The sequence below is a fragment of the Equus asinus genome, chromosome 3 (assembly GCF_041296235.1).
Source record: "Equus asinus isolate D_3611 breed Donkey chromosome 3, EquAss-T2T_v2, whole genome shotgun sequence".
In the NCBI taxonomy this organism is placed as follows: Eukaryota; Metazoa; Chordata; class Mammalia; order Perissodactyla; family Equidae; genus Equus; species Equus asinus.
In genome coordinates this window covers 127,492,342-127,509,315 of record NC_091792.1, presented here as the reverse complement: position 1 = coordinate 127,509,315, position 16,974 = coordinate 127,492,342, and positions in this window count along the sequence as shown.

Genomic DNA, 16,974 nt, shown 5'->3' with positions numbered 1-16,974 from the left:
TCTTTTTGCATTTCTGGGATTAACTTCATTTGAACACGATGTGAACTTTCTCTTTTTAGTCAACTGTTGGATTCAGTGGGCCAGCTGTATGACCTTGGATAAGCCACATAACCCTTCTATGCCTAAATTCCTTATCAGTAAAATGGCGATAATAGTCAAGGAGTTATCTTTGTATTACACGTGTTCAGAGCTTAGATGAGTGCCTGACACATAATAAAACCTATGTAAATATTTATTAGCATAATATAAAATTGTTTGCAATCAGTTAAATGAGCTTCTAATTTTCTTTTCTTGTGTACTATCTGATTTTGATAACAAGGTTATACTTATTCCTAAAGTGAGCTGGGCACCTTTGGGCTTTTTCAAAGTAGAATGCTTACTACCTTGGAACTAGGGGGGTTTTCCCCCCATTTTTAAAAAAAGACAATAATAAATATTACTGTATTAGTTTCCCAGGGCTGCTGTAACAAATTACCACAATATGGGTCTCTTAATACTACAGAAATGTATTCTGTCACAGTTCTGGAGGTTAGGAGTCTGAAATCCAGGTGTCGGCAGGGCCACACTCTCTGTGAAAGCTCTAGTGAAGAATCCTTCTTTGCCTCTCTTCTAGCTTCTGGTGGTTGCCGGCATTCTTTGGCTTGTAGCTACATCACTCCAATTTCTGCCTCTGTCTTCACAAGGCCATCTTCCCAGTGTGTCTGTGTCTCTGTGTGTCCTCTGCTTTTCTTATAAGGACACCATTCATATTGGATTTAGGGCCCACCCTAATCTGGTATGATCTCATCTTAGCTACATCTGCAAAGACTCTATTTCCAAATGAGATCACATTGTGAGGTTCTGGGTGGACATGAATTTTTGGGGGAGACTTCAATCTAGTCCAATTACCAGAAGATTTCTGTAACCCTTTTTCTGTATATCTTGAACAGCATATCTGGACTCTCCCTCAAACTTGTTTATTATTTCCTTCAAGAGTGTTTTTACTACAGATCTTAGTGTGGTAAACCATCTGAGGCCTTCAATTCCCAAGAACATTTTTTATTATGCTCTTATGTTTGATTTATAATTTAGTTGGATAGAAAATTCTAAGAGGAAGGTGCTTTTCCTTTATTACCTTCAAAATATGATTGTGTTGACTTTTTGTATTCAGTGTTGAGGTTGAGAAGGCAGAGGCCAATTTCATTCTTTCTCTTTCATAGGGGACCCATTCTTCCTCTTTGTAAATGTTTATTATTTTCTCTTAATATGTCTTTGATATCCTTTGTTTTAATAATAATGTACTTAGGTGCGGAGTTTCCTTTCGCTCTCTTGTCTAGTAACCTGTGAGTTTATGAGCCTTTTCAGTCTGCAGTCTTTTCTTTCTTTAATTATGGCAATTTTATCCTTACTATTTCTTCAAATATTTACCTTCGTGTATTTTTTGTCTATCTCTAGGAACTCTATTATCTATATGTTATCATATATATTATACACGTACATGTGCATACATACATATATATGTAATCATTTTTTCCTTTTTTGCTGCTTTCTGAGAGAATCCATACTTTTCTTGTATAACTGACTAGTTTATTCTTCAACTTATTTATCCTGGTAACTAACTTACTTATTGTGTTCTTCATTTTAGCTTTTATATTTTTCACGTCTAATATTTTATTCATTTCTTCACCACAATTTCTCATTACTGCTCCCTGTTACTAATACCTTCTCTATCTTCTTGGGCTTATTTTGAGTTTTTGGCTCATATTTCCAATAATTCTGCTGCCGATAATTTAGGTGGTTCAGCTTGTTGTTTTTCTTTAGCAGTGGTTGCAAGTCTAAAGTATCTGTTTTTGTTTGTTTTGGCTTTTGACTCATGGATCATATTTCCTTGGGTCTAGTTGTGTGGATGGAGAAGGGCCAAGGAGCAAGCCCGAAGCCAGGATCATCGCGGTGAGTTTCAGGAGAGGGAAGGATGCGATCTCCAGGTACCAAAAACCGCTGCCGATACCACTGCCATGTGCTGTCCCTCCACCGAGCAACTCAGAGTTTCACCTTTAAATTAGTAAAGAGACATTGTGCTAAGTGAGACAAGTCAGACAGAGAAAGACAAATATGTGTGATCTCACTTATATGTGGGATCTAAAAAAAGCCAAATTCGTAAAAACAAAGAGTAAAATGGAGGTTACCAGGGCATGAGGGGTGGAGGGGTAGGACAGATGGTGTTCAAGGCTGCAAACTTACGACGCGTAGTAAATAAGCCCTGGAGATCTCATGCACAGGATAGAGAATGTGGACGACAATACTGTATTATAATCATCAAACTTGCTAAGTTTGCCAACCACGAATTATGCCAACCACTAAAAAGAAATGATAATTATGTGATGTGACATAGGTGCTAATTATCGCTACAATGGCAATCATATTACAGTATATAAATGTATCAACTTAACATGTTGTATACCTTAAATTTACACAGTGTTATATGTCAAATATATTTCAATAAAAATATATATTAGATATAATTTTTTTAATTAATAAAGAGAAATAGCTTTGGAAGAATGCAATATCTTTAGATTGGAAGCTACCAGTTCAGGGGTGTGAGAGAAAAGGGGTTGGAGAAGTTGGTTTCCCATTTGGCCAGGCAGCTCGTGTTTTCATCTACTCTTCACCCAGCGGAGATTTTGCAATGCCCTCACAAGAGCAACTTGAACTCATGTTGCTGATTTCTTCAGTGAAAAGCCAGGCTCTGATCATCCCAGACTAATGTGGGAGAGGGGCAAGAGCCAACCTAGAAGGTTTTCTTCTCTTACTGCTGGTTTTGGTTCTCATTGGCCCCAGGCAGTAGTCAGTCATCTGCCTTCCACACCTACTCCAGTTAGAAAAAGCTTTTAGTCACCCAGGGTTTTGCTGAGGTCCGTGTTTTGTGTGTGGGTTAGTTCCTGTGACCCATACTCCCCCCTTGCCTCTGTATTCCTCTAGGGTTGGTCAAGGAATCCAGTAGACTATACTATTTTGCTATCTGTTCTGGAACTGGGAGACCATGATTGTGCTTTCATCTTGGTGATGTGCTGATTTGACTTAGTAGTCCTGGCATGCCCTGGGAACATTTAGACTCAGAGAGGAACTTTCCATATTTGGCACAATCTCAATGCTGTGACAAAGGACACAGTCACAGATGATTGCTCTGCTGAGCTTTGACTGGGGGCCTTGTTATTAACTAGCCTCGAATGAAAGTCTAAAAGAAAAGAATTTTCTTTTGGCATTTGAGAAATTGTGCCACAGGAAGCTGTATATACTTGTCCTTTCACTTGACAGAGAACACAAAGTACTTTGCATTGTTCATGGCTCTCTTGATGCATTTCAGCAAAAGAAAAGCTGACATTTTAAATTTATTGCCAATCCTAGAGAAGAGCTTACTAAATTCTTCACACAATTCAAATGTATCCACTGAGCTACCATTAATTATGATACTGTTATATAAATAGACTCTAAAGTAATCAGTCACTAAACTGAATTAAAACATTCTTCTAAATTTCTTTCATTCTGTTATACTTGGTTTAGACCTGATGGGTAGGTGTAAAATATTGGTCAGCATAGCCACTAGCAGTTATCAAGTGAAACCAATGCATTATTTCATAGAGGATATTAGACCTTGAGTTGAGATGTGTATGGAAATGTAAAGCAAGAAGTGTAATATGGTTACGTTTCTCCCTGGCCTAATCTCTCCCAAGTACAGGTGTTGGAGTTTTTTCCTTCCTATCGTCACTATTCTTTTTGATGTCAAGGACTACATTTCCTATTTTGGGTGCTTTATGATTCTCTTTGGTCATTGCAAAGGGGAGTGTGTCCACCTGAGGCAGCTGAGATTAGGTTTAGCAAAAGTCTCAGCTACAGTTGGCCATCACTTCTGCTGGGTATTCCATGAGTGGTATGCCTGTGATTTTTAGATGACTATTCTCACGGGTGAACACTCTCATGAAATGACAAGAAGAAGAGCTAACATGGCTCCTCAACAAACGTGCCATTGAAATACTTTCTTAAATTTACTAAGTTAATAGCTCAAGAAATGTTTATTAGACTCAGGGGAGAGAGGCACCTGCCTTAGGCCCCACCCCTTAGAGGGCCCTATTCTGGCCCTTTCTGGCTGTGTCTCTTCATGGAATAATGAGTCTATAAGCTTAAGAGGACATGGCCAACAGGAATCTGCATCCTCCTCTTCCCTGTGTAGATTATGTTCTATGTACTTGGAATTCTGGGATCTAAAAGACCCTGATCTTGTTTCTAGGGACCCACATAGAAGTCTTTTCTGGATTTTTCCTCCTTAGAGTGGGCTGTGCTGCAAGTGTATCTGCACTTCTAGGTCCCTACCTACAGGAGTGTGGTGGAACTTAAATGCACAGGCTGGGATGTCCATGTGTGTGTGGAAGGTGGAAGGCTCCTCCCAGTGTCACGTGCAGCTGTGAGTGAGATGAAGGATCTGGGCTAGGTTGAAGGCCAGGGGTTGGCTCTGTCTGTGCCACCACGTTTCAGTCAGTGTGGAACTCAGAGGAGTCTGAGGATCCTAAATTTGTGCTTGGAATTCCAGGTAGTTATGAACGTGTTCATCAAAGTAAGAAGATAGAACACAACTTTATTTAAGAATTTCTTATCTTGACCTATAAATTTTAAATATTTAGAAATGTGGTATGTGCCTCCTCTTTCCCCAAGCTCCACAATGTTAGGGGAGCACCTGAGCATGACCACAGATATATTAGTGTTGTCCCATAGAACTTGGTGCTATCGCAGAAATGTTTCTATGCTGTCTAATACAGTAGCCCTTAGCTATATGTCACTATTAAGCACCTGAAATGTGGTTAGTGAGACTGAGGAAATGAACTCTTAACTTTATTTAATTTTAATTAATTAAGATTTAAACAGCCATGAGTGCTTAGTGGTCGCCATTTTGGATGACTTGTTTCTGTTCCCAAGCAGCTGTCTGGTGCTGGAGACCAGATGGGTTCAGTTCTCTCTCAATAGTCACTGTTTGCCTCTACATGCTTCTCTAGGTCTGGTCAGATTTAAGGATCTACTGGCCCCTACCAGGGTCACACTTTGTTCCATTCAATCTTATAATCCTCTCTCAGTCCAGAAGAACTCATTCAGTCTCCCCAGAGGTTGGATGATTTGAAGTCCTCTTATATTCTAGTATGTTGTCACAGCAGCAGCTACACACCACTTCCCCCAGGACCTTCCCTTGCGAAGTTCAAGAGCCTTTTTTTTTTTTTGTCTCAACAAAATAAAACTCTTCCAAATCAACAGCTCTAACTTTCAAAACTATCACTTCTGTTGGGGACTTCAAGAGTCTATATTTTGAACTTCAAAAAAAAACCCCTAAAGAAACTGAATGTTGATTGTTTCTTTCCTGTTACATGATTTTTACTCTTCTCGAGTTTGTAAGAACTCCTTTCACTATCTCCACAAAGATTCACCTATAATGTGCTTTCTGAAAATAAAGGTATAAAAATTAATATTTCATGATAAATAATTACAAAGGAAAAGTAATTGAGCTGATTTTGTGTGCTCACACGATCCCCAATGCTACCTCTCTCTAAAGGTCTAGAGACCTACCCATCACTGTGGTAGGAGTGTGAAGCTGAGGCTACTTAAAACAGAGATGGAAAGATGTGGATGAGGTCGGAGATATCCCAAATGAACCTCCACTGTCAGAAGTCCTTGGGATATGTGCTACTGTCCCATGCTGAAGCTTAGGAAGTCACTGAAAATAGCATGATCCCTAACAAAAGTGTGAAGGAAATCAGTGAAGATCCCTTTGATCCCTCCATCCTCAAGTTTGGGCTCCTCAGACTACATGTTCCAGGTTCCCAGATTTTTTCAGTTCCTCCAGTTCTCCTCCTCCTTGACCTCAAAGCACTTATAGTCTGTTTGAGGAGACAGACACTAAGCAATAAACTCACAAATCTATAATTATAAGTTGTCCCAAGTATGATGAATGGAGAGAAAGAGTGCTATCGGAGAGAATCATGGAGCTTTAGAGGAAAGGCTTTGTAAAGTGATATTTATATGAGTATGTAAAGGTTGAGTAAGGCTTGGACAAGCCCTGTGTGAGGAAGAAAATTCTGGGCAAAGGCCCTGAGGAGGCAGATGGCCTGGAGCGTTAAGGAAGGGAAAGAAGCAGTTTACCTCAGACAGACTGAGTGATGTGAGAAGTGAAGCTGGAAAGTGGGCAAGGCCGAGAACTTGATTAGAAGTTTGGCTGTTATTTTGGGTACAATGGGGAAACCACTGAAGGATGTTACGGTGGTGGTGGGGTTTTAACGGGATCAGATTTACATTTTACAAAGATTACTCTGGCTGCTGTGTGGAGGAATAGATGAGGGGGTGGGGGGCAGGAGTGAAGGAGATGAGAGACTGCTTAGGACACCATGGGAGGAAAAAAACAGGGAGGCCCCTGAGTTGGACCAGGGTGCTGGCAATGGAGAGTGAGAGAACTGGACACATTCACAACATACTTAAGGGCAGAATTGTAAACCTTAACCCTTTTGACATTTTGGGCCAGGCAATTCTTTGTTGTGAGTTTTTTTGTTCATTGTGATATTTGGCAGCATCCTTAGCCTCTTCCTCTGTTATCTGTTAGTGGCATTTCCGATGCCTGTCCCTTGTCTCTTCCTCCCCTTCCCCACCATTGTGAAAACCAAAAATGTCTTCGGAAAGGGCAGGTATCCAAATATCCCTTGGAGGGAAAAATCTCCCCCAATTGAGAACCACCATTTTAGAGGGACAATTCACAGGAACAGGCAATGGATTACATGTAGGGATAAGGGGGATGGGAGGTGCCATACATTCATTTGAACAAGCAAGTAGGGGGATATGTGATTTATAGAAAGGCAATGACTTGAGGGGGAGAATATTTGGGTGCATGTGTGTAAATATGAGGAGTTCATTTTAGACATGGTAAATCTAGATGCCTGGAAGACTGCAAGGGGATAAGTCAAGGAGATAGTTGCTTATATGCAGCAAGAGATTCTGGCTGGAGACATGAAGATCCATGGGGTTGCACATGATCACTGATGGGGAGAATGCAAATGAGAACCCAAGAGGCCCGGAGACTAAACAAAGAGGAAATCTAATATTTGCAAAAAACAGGAGAATATGTTATAAAGAGGGAAAAACCCCACCATGTTTCAAGAAGTGGATAGTAAACTAAATTGAATGTGTCTAAAAGTTCTAGTTGTGTGAGGATTGAAAAGTGTCCATTGGAGTTGGCGAAAATGGTGGTAACTGTAGGGGTTGAAGCTATTACGGGGTGGGTTGAAATGAAGACCTCATGTGCAGACAGCTGTTTCGAGACTTTTTTCAAGCAAGAAGGGCAAAAGCAGTTAACTAGAAGAAGATGTGAAATCAGGAGGGCTTTTGTAAAAGAAGGCACATTAGTGAAACATGATTAAATCCTTCCGGAAAATCTAGTAAAGAAGGAAAGAGGTTGAAAATAATGGAGAGAAAGGTACTAACAGATTCACCGAAGTCCTCTGATGCTTAGGACATCATTGGCCTTTACCAGGGAGAAAGTTGCTTTCTTCCTTGTAATAGAGAGAATTACATCAATGATATTAATAATATTAGTGATAATATTGTTAATAATGATAAAGATGAAGATCATGCTAGCTAAGCTTTGTTGATGGCGTATTATATGGAGGCCCCTCACATGGTTTGTCTTGTTTAATTCTCCCACAGACTTGTGAAGTAAATCTTGCTACTGTTCCCACCTGAGGTATGCGCTTCTTGCTCTGGGCTAGGCTCTGTTTGCCAGATCAGCTATGAACACTTGTTACAAATTTCCAGAAGCTGTTCACAGCATCGCTGAAATTGATTGGTGATTGACATAGGAGAAAATGCCATTGGCTTGCCTGACACTGGGCCTTTTGTTTATAAGGCTAGCCTTGTTCCTAAATTCTGGGGATGATTCTGTTCTTACAAGCACATGATCCCTGATATTTGACTATGGTATCAACTGGGGCCTGATCTATCTTGACTTTTGGTTTTCTTTTTAAGCTTTCCATGAATGACCTCCGCGTGTGTGTGTTGCGGGGGGGGGGGGGTGCGTATGTGTATGTGCTTGTGTGTAAATGTATGTGGTTGTGTTCATGGCTTAAGGGTGCCTTTCTAACATTAAAGACCTGTTATGACAGAATATAACCTTTGGCTATTTTCTGAAGACAAGTGAAAAAAAGTAGTTCAAAGTTTTATCTGGACAGGTAAATTTATAGTGATACATTTTTATCCTACAATGTTCCTTGGATAATTTGGTTCCATTTTTTTAGTTTTCAGAGTGATGACACACAAATAAATTAACATTTCCCCCTCAACTGCCTCTTTTGGCAAGAATAAAGGTTCTCATGTCAAGGTGAATAAAGAGGGAGGCAGGGACCCAGAGAGAGTGGAGAAATGGGAGCTGCACTGTGCAATTCATCTAGACGTGCTTGACACTTCCCTTTTAACGTTAACAACAAAAAGGAAGGAATAAGAAAAAAGAAAAAAAACGTTGCTTTAAAGTGAATGTGAAAAAATTGTGAGGCTCATTTGTTTAGTATGCAGAAGTACTTGAGTCACTAATATCTTTTCCAACCTGATCTCCTGAAAGATCTGAGCTTGTCAGACATCCCTGAGTCCATTAATGTGTAAAATGTAGCGTGGTCCTCCAGAGGTGAGGCCCTTCTTTTGTTCTGAGTTCCCTGGAAGCAACTCCATTTTCTAGATCAGAAGAAAGAACAGGCAAAATGAAAGAAGTAGTCGAAGCCTGTTGGGTAGGTGGCCCTTGGGGACTTTTCTCCAGTATTCTGGGCTGAAAGCCTTCCAGGTATAAATATCCATTTGTGTGTGTATTTAAACACAGCCCTGAGACTTTGCAGTTACATTTTGAGATTTGTATTTTTAATATTGAAGGGAAATATCTGATCAGAGGGCTTTGCTGTAGCCGTCACAGGGCTCAGGTGACAGAGCGGCTTGTCCCCCACATGGTGGTTTATGAGTACTGCAGCTACAACCCTGCAGACTGCCGTTCAGGGCGTGGGGGCTTCGTGTCCCAGGAGAAAGCACTTTTCCTTTGGGTGTTAAAACCTGATGACAGCAAAGGGAGATGTAGGATGTTTATAAAGCTGGATGTTTAGAAAACTCAGCTCTGTCTCGTCAAATGTTTGGAGATGTCCAGGGGATAATGTGTGATGCATTGTGGCAAATAAAATTCCGACCTTCTTTTCGTTTTGAACTAGAGCTTCACACCATCGTAAGCATTTTGCTATCCATGAAACCTACGTTTGAATCAATCACTGTAGCAGAACCAGTGCGATCATGTGGCTCACTAGAGCCCCACCGAGTGACTGACAGTAATATTTTTTGGAATAATTTAAGGAAACCCAGAGGACCGTTGACTAGCAGGACATCCCCACATTATTAGCTTCCTTCTGATGTGTGCAGGCTGCTAGTGGATTTTAGTTTTCCCAAAGGTTCTTTCTGATCTTAAAGGCAGCACTGGATGTGCTTCCAGACTCTCGGATTTGCACTGAGTTTTACTGACTTTTCTTTTTAAGACTTTAAAGGATCATAAATCACAATAGGCTTTTTGGTCCCAGAGCAGTCACAGCTCTCAGCTGCAGCGAATATGCTCAGTAAACAGACGTTTTAGTGGACTAGACTTTTCGTAACGAGCTCTCCAGTTTTGGAAGGAATAAAAGGAAGCCTTATGGACACAAGGAGATAAAGAATTTGCTTTATAAAATCAAAATATGATTTATTAAAAAAATACATTCCAATAATTTGGGTTCAAGCTGGGACTTCTGGTTTAAAAAACCTAAAATTTCATAGTACCTTTTTAGTGTTTTTATAAAGTTTCACATACCTTTTCTGATCCTCAGTGTACAATACCATTCCATTTCATCTTTCTTTACTCAGTGGTAACATTTGATTGAAGTCACAAGTCTTGGAATTCTTATCTCAGCAGGTTCATTAACCTCAGCGTTCCAGATCCTACTCTTATCTGCTTGTATTATTAACTGTTGCTACCAATTGAGCAATATTTAAACTTTGATCACATTAAGAAAATGGAACAGTAGTTAGAAAAGAATGTTAATATTGGTTCTCAACAAGTTATTTAAATTCTCGGTGGTGTAGTGGAAAGAACACAGGCTAAATTGGACACTCGTAGTGTTGAAATATAGATTTGCCTGCAAGAAGCTGGGTGACCTTGGACAAAAATTTTTTAACCTCTTTGATTCTCAGTTTCAAAGGCTGTATATTGGGGATAAAAATATTTACCTTCTAGGGTATCATTTATTCACTCCAGAAATATTTATTGAGTAGCTACTCTATACTAGGCACTATTCTAAATGTTAGGATACAGTGTTGAATAAAATACACAAAGTCCCTATCCTTGTGAAGCTTGCCTTCTAACTGGGGAAGACAGAAAATAAAAAATTAAATAAACCAGTTGTGACAGTCTTAACTGTTATACAGGATATCCAACAGGATAAGGTGCTAAGAATGCCTTGGCTGATAGGGGCAGTCTTCCATCAGACAGAGTGATCAGGGAAGGCTCCCCTGAGAACATGAATTGAGGGTGACTTGAATGGTAATACGGCACTAGCCTTGTGAGGGATCAGGGCAAGAGATTTTATGCAGAGGGAGTAGAAAATGCAAAGGCCCTGAGGTAGGATAGAGCCAAGAGTGTTTTAAAGACAAACGGATGACTGGTCCTAGAAGAAGGCAGGGGTCAGCTCGTATAATGCATTTCAGCCATAGTAAGGATTTGGATAGTCTTGAAGTGCGATGGAAATCACTGAAGAGTTTTAAGAAGTGTAATGACATGGTTTGATTTGTATTTTGAAGAGCTAACTGCTGTGTAGCAAATGGACTATAAGACAGATGTTAAGAATGATAACAGGAAGAACAGTTAGGAAGCTATTTCTCTATGCTAGGTAAGAGATGGTGGTGGCTGGGACTTGGGAAGTAACAATGGAAATGGAGATAAATAGATGGACTCGAAACATACTTTGGAGGTAGGAATGATAAAACTTGCTGACAGATTGAATGTAAGGGGTTCAAGAAAGGGAGAGCTCTAGGATAGTTCCTAGGTTTTTGGTTTGATATGAAGAATCACTCATATGGGGCAAGACTTCAGAAGAAACTGGTTTGGGCAAAGAAATTAAGAGTTCTGTTTTTGATATGTTAAGTTTAAGTTGTATTTTAGGATCCAAGTAGAGATATCAAAGAGGTATCCAAGAATAAGAAGTAGAATGTGCAAGTTGGAACTCAGGGCAGAGTTCTGGACTGGAGACATATGTTTGTGAACCATTAGATTTCTGATGTTTAAAGCCATAGGATTGGAAGAGACAACTCAGGAAGAAAGAATGAACATAGAACAGGAGAGGGTCCAGGATGAGTCCTAGGGCACTCCAACATTTAGATGCCAGATTGAAAGGAAGGAATCTGCTCAAAGTTTGAAAAGGAGTAGCTTACAGATGGAAAAACACAAGAAAACGTATGTCTAGGAAGGGGTTAATTGTATTTGTTGCTACTGAGAGGTAAATGGAAGGATAGAGGAGTGCCTTTAGATTTGTGCACAGTGACTCAAAACAAGAGCCCTTCCATGGGAGTGATGGGGACAAGAGCCAGGCTGGACTGGGTTATGAGAATTATAATCCAAACAAACCAAGTGTCTGGTACATAGTATGTTATTACTGAGAAATAATTTGGTGGCAGGTTTTGTGGGTTGCCTTTAACAGCCATTCTCTGCCTCCTTCCCCTGTCCCCTACTTCTTTTTCTTAGAAGGCTCCCCTCTGCCCCAAATTTGTTCAAGTTTTCCACTCTCCCATGTGCCTAAGAATGAGCCATTATTAGTCTGGGTCACTCTTGGTGGCATCATTCCCTCTGCTAGTGACTAGTTTAGGCACAAATATGAGACTCAGTCCTGGCCAATGGGATCGGAGGGACAGTCTGGTGAGAACTTTTGGCAAAGGTTTTCTTTGCTAATAAAAAGATGCTCATGGGGAGAATTGTTTCTCTCCTTACTGAATATTATTACATCTCTTTGGGGTATCTGGAATCTCTGCAGCCATTTGCATAGTGAGCAAGAGAGGAAATATCACAGGCAGGCTATGGATGGCAGAGTGGAAATACAGAAAGCCGTCTTTGTAGACCTAGATTTCAGTCTCATGGGGGTACTAAGACAATCTTTAAATCAATGCTTCTCTGAATGTGAATCCCACAAAGCTCTGTATGATGCTGACATTCTTACAAATTACCTAGTGCCAGACATTGTTCTAAGCTTTACTTATTATTTTACAGATGAGTAAACTGAGACCAAATGAAGTAAAGTGATTGCCCTAAGGGCATACATCTAGTAGGACATAAAATGAGATTCAAACCTAGGTACTCTAGTCACCACGTCAAACCTGCATCTCTGTAGGTCATACTGTAGGGGATCAGAATTTGCCACCCCAAAATGTGTCTCTTTGGCTTGATTGTTTTTAAGAACAAAAGACTCAGAAAGAAACTTTGGCTGAACCCTAACTGCCTAAAAGAATTTAAGATAGAAGTCCTGTCTAGGAAGGAGCTATCACCATAGATAACTCTAGGTGTGATAGATAGGAAGGCACCGAGCAAGGCCATGGCCCAGCAAACATTTGTTTACCTAGCATTTGCTTTTCCATCTCCATTTGAATTGCCTTCCTCCCCTTTGAAGTCCCAAACCACTACTCCCAACAACCTCCTTTGTCTTTAGCTGAAGGTGATATTTAAGGTGGTAGCTTTGGCCATTTTGGTGAGCTACTCAGTTTTCCTGGGTTTCTCCCATGTATGCATGATATTAAATTTGTTTGATTTTTCTCCTGTTATTCTGTCTCATGTCAGTTTAATTCTTAGTCCAGCCAGAAGATCCTAGAGGGTAGAGGAATAGTTCTTCCTCCTCTACAATGCTAAATAAGGCATCTGCAAATAAAGATTTATTTGTTAGGTATCTGTATTTAAAATGATGGGAGTTTTTACATTATTTTCCAATCGTGGTAATTGATTTGGGACTAAGTTTCTCCCTTTGTCAACTACTGGCCCCGGAAATGCTGAGGAAATGTGTGTCAGCAATCCTTGGTCAGGATATACACTGGGAGTACTAGAGTCCAGGTTTCCAAAGATGAACTTGGTGCAAATTAACGTCCAAGTTGTATACATTGCTAATTTAAAAACATATACGAAATAAAAATGACTATTAATTTAGAGCTTAATATATGATCTATCCTATATGCTGTGCTTTACGTACGTTGTTTCACCAACTCTACCGAATCTTGAGCCCAAGAAGATATTATTTTCTGCATTTTATGACTGAGGAAAGTAAACCATGGAGAGTTTAAGTATTTTGCTCCAAATAATTGGATTTTAATCCAGGTTTGTCTCATTCCAAAGGTCACACACTTAATTATCGAATGAATGCACTAAATTTTAAAAAAATTGTGGCATAAACCTGGAGGCTACCTAGCACATTGAGGTAGCGTATTGTCTATCAAAGGGTTTGTGCATAGAAAAAGGACTAGGAGGAAGTATAGGAGATCAACAATAGCTTTTCTCTGTTTTGGGAATTAGAGTTCATTTTTATTCTCTTTAATATATCACTATTATTAAAAGAAAAACTTATGAGTGATGCTTTTAAAAATTCAGCTATTTTAGTCTATACAGATCTGGTGACCAGATGCTGGACAGAGGTGGATTTATTGGAGTAACGTAGGACAACTTTGCCACCAAGCACCTGGCCAATTGGGCGGTTGTCCTTTCCTTTTTTTCTCCCATTCCAGCTTTCATTGCAGCTCTAGGTGAGGGGACATTCCAACTACCACTCCTCTTTTTGTTCACTAAACTCATGCAGGCTTCTTTCTGTAAATCATGGATGTCTTCTTTCCATCTCTATGAGCAAGACAGAGTAATCAGATTTTTCGTGTCCTTGGCTCTCTGCTCTTAATAAAGTTCTAAAGACAAACAGAAACCAATTGCCCAACTATTTATTTTTTTTGTTGCCTTGCAGGATACGTCAAATAAGTGAAAGCAGTATTTTCTTTTTTCATCATCTGTAGATAAAATAAGCGTGTGTGTCTGTGTGTGTGTGTGGAATTGTTTAAATTCCTTTTCTATTAACTCTAGTTAATGCCACTGCTCAACCACAGAACACTGGATGATTACTTAGTAAATAACCCCAATCACCTCTTAGATTTCTACTTCATCAGTATTTGTATAGCAAACAGCACCTTGATAAGACCCAGGTTGATTGCAAAATGCATTTCCTGTATATGCTGCCAACGATTTTTTTTTCCTGACAGCCTAGTTATATTTTGCAGGTTTATTCGCCTTTCAAAATTTGTAGTCTGCCTCTTAATATAAAACTTGGAAAGATATTTACAGAATGTTGTTAGTAATATTGTAAAACACAAGTGGCCAGATTGAAACTTAAATGCCTCTGCAAAAAATTGAAGGAAAATTTTATAATTTAAGTTTTTCATAACAACCCTTCTTGAGATGAGAGCTAAAATGTTGTCAAATTCAAGTGGTTGTTATGAGAACACATTAAAATTTCATGATATGTCCTGAAATCTGAGTTATAAAGTGAATATTTAATGAATGACACTGTCCTTCACTGCCTTCTATCCTTCACATTTACTCTACTTTATTAAATCCTTAAGCACATAAATTTTTTAAAAGTTGAATTCAAACTCCACTAATACATTGACTATTTTTTCTTATCAATGCATTGTCAATTTTGGTCGTTACACTGCTTTCTTTTTTCCTCTTTCAGTTTGTAGTACAAACCAAAATGGCTTCCTGAGCCACATGAGGGATAGTGCTCTGCTGTGTCTTTGTCTCGCAGATTTTATGCCTAAACCATAGAGGAATCTAAAAGTTGGCTCTGTCTAAAGTGCCTGATTGGTCTGCCTCCCCCAAAGTTCTTTGTACCTTCAGGGAAGAAGGGAAATGATTGCACATTATCCTACAAAGATGGTGGTGTGATGATGTGTGTGGTGAAAAGTCTCAGAAAGTTTGGCTCAAAGATTTATGCAAATTCACTTTATAATTTGTAGGTAGAGAAATGAGCTCTTAGTTACATGCACTAATTTTACAGTATCAAGAATATTGGCAAAGCTGTAGAAGAAAAAAGAAATAGACATATATCTATGTCAAACCACAACAAAATTTCCAGTATTTAAAAATTTTGGTGCATTTAAAATTCTTTATGCATATAAACAGACAAATAGATCTATGCACGTAATTGAGAATTTACCCTCTATAAAATTTTGTTTCCTTTTTTTTGCATGTAAGACTATTTCATAAATGTTTTCTTATTTTCTCAATAAATATTTGGAAATATGTTTAAATGGCCAATGTATTTAACTATAAATTTTTTGGCATATAGGTGTTCATGACTTTTTTCTGTTATAAATAATGCTGCAGTGTATACCTTGGTTCGTAATAGATAGCATTTATATAGCACTGACTATATAAACCAACTTTATACGCATTAAGGATATGAATCCTTCCAGTAGGCCTTAGAGATGGGTACTATTATGACACTCATTTTATAGTTGAGGAAACTGAGTCACAGAGAAAGTAGCTAACTTCCTGAGACCACCCAACTGGCAGTGGGTAGAGCTAGAATCCAATCCAAGCAGCCTGATTCCAAGACCCCCGGAATCACTGTGGAATTTTCATCTCTGTCTCTTAAGGATAGATTTCTAGAAGTATCATTAATGGATTAAAGGGCATGAGCTTGTTGAGGTTCCTAATTAGTTTTTAGAAAGAATGTGCCAGTCTATATTTTCACCTCACTTTGTGGGAAGCTTGTTTTACTACATTTTTATCCATATTGAGTAATATCATAAGCAGAAATCTTCAGTCAATCCAATAGGTGAAATTTAGTTTTTCATATTGCTATATTTGCATTCTCCTGAGCATAGTGTTTTAGACTATAGCATGGCCTCTAGTTGCTTGTGTTTGAATTTTAGTGGTATCTGTTTATAGGATGTTGTGAGAATTAAATGAATCAATATACACAAGTCTCTCAGAATAGATCTTGTATACAGTGGGTGCTAGATAGATGCTGGTTATATTATTTATTTGGTAGTGATGGGGTTCAGAACACACTACTCCAAAATATGGCATATGGATTATTTTAAGCAGAAGGAATTTGAGAAAATGGCAGGTACTAGAAGGTCTCTCTGACCTCCCCTTTGCCCCCTGAGCGGGTCATGAGACCCTCTTGTGAGAGGTGCCCTCCTTATATGGGAGAAAAATGAACATCCTTTTCTGCAAAGATGAGGGAGCCTAGAGGAATCCAAACAAATAGACTTGTTAAGTTTTCCCTGGTCTATTACCCTTAACTCACACCCCTTTGTTCTATCACATTTCTCCACAACTTTCTTCATCAAACCTAGTATAAAAATGCTCAGGTTTAACCATTTCTTCCAGCCTTCATTTCCTTATGAAGGCTTCCATGTCATGTAAAATTTATAATAGATAAATTTGTGCTTTTCTTCTATTAATCTGTCTTTTGTTGGTCCAATTATAGAGCCTCAGCTGGAGAACCTAGGAGAGTAATAGGAAAAAGAATCTTTCCTCCCCTACAGTACAAAGGTGAACATTGTTTCTTGTTTGTCGACCACTTACACTTTTCTTTCGTAAATATCCTATTCAGGTGCTTATTTTCAGAAAATTCATAGACAAAAGATTCCCTGCAATATTCCTTTAAGATAGTATTGCAGTATTATTTTTTTATTAAGGAAGGAAAAGAGACTGGATATTGATTGAATCAGACTTATTTGAATGAAACTCTTAAAATCTATAGAGTGCATTTAAGAAATACAATACTATGAGAGAACATCTCCCTTTGCTTCAGCAATCAATGTGAAGACCAGAGCATGTATTGCTTTTGTAATTTAAAAAGAAAGACAAGGGGAAAAGTCAAGTTTTGG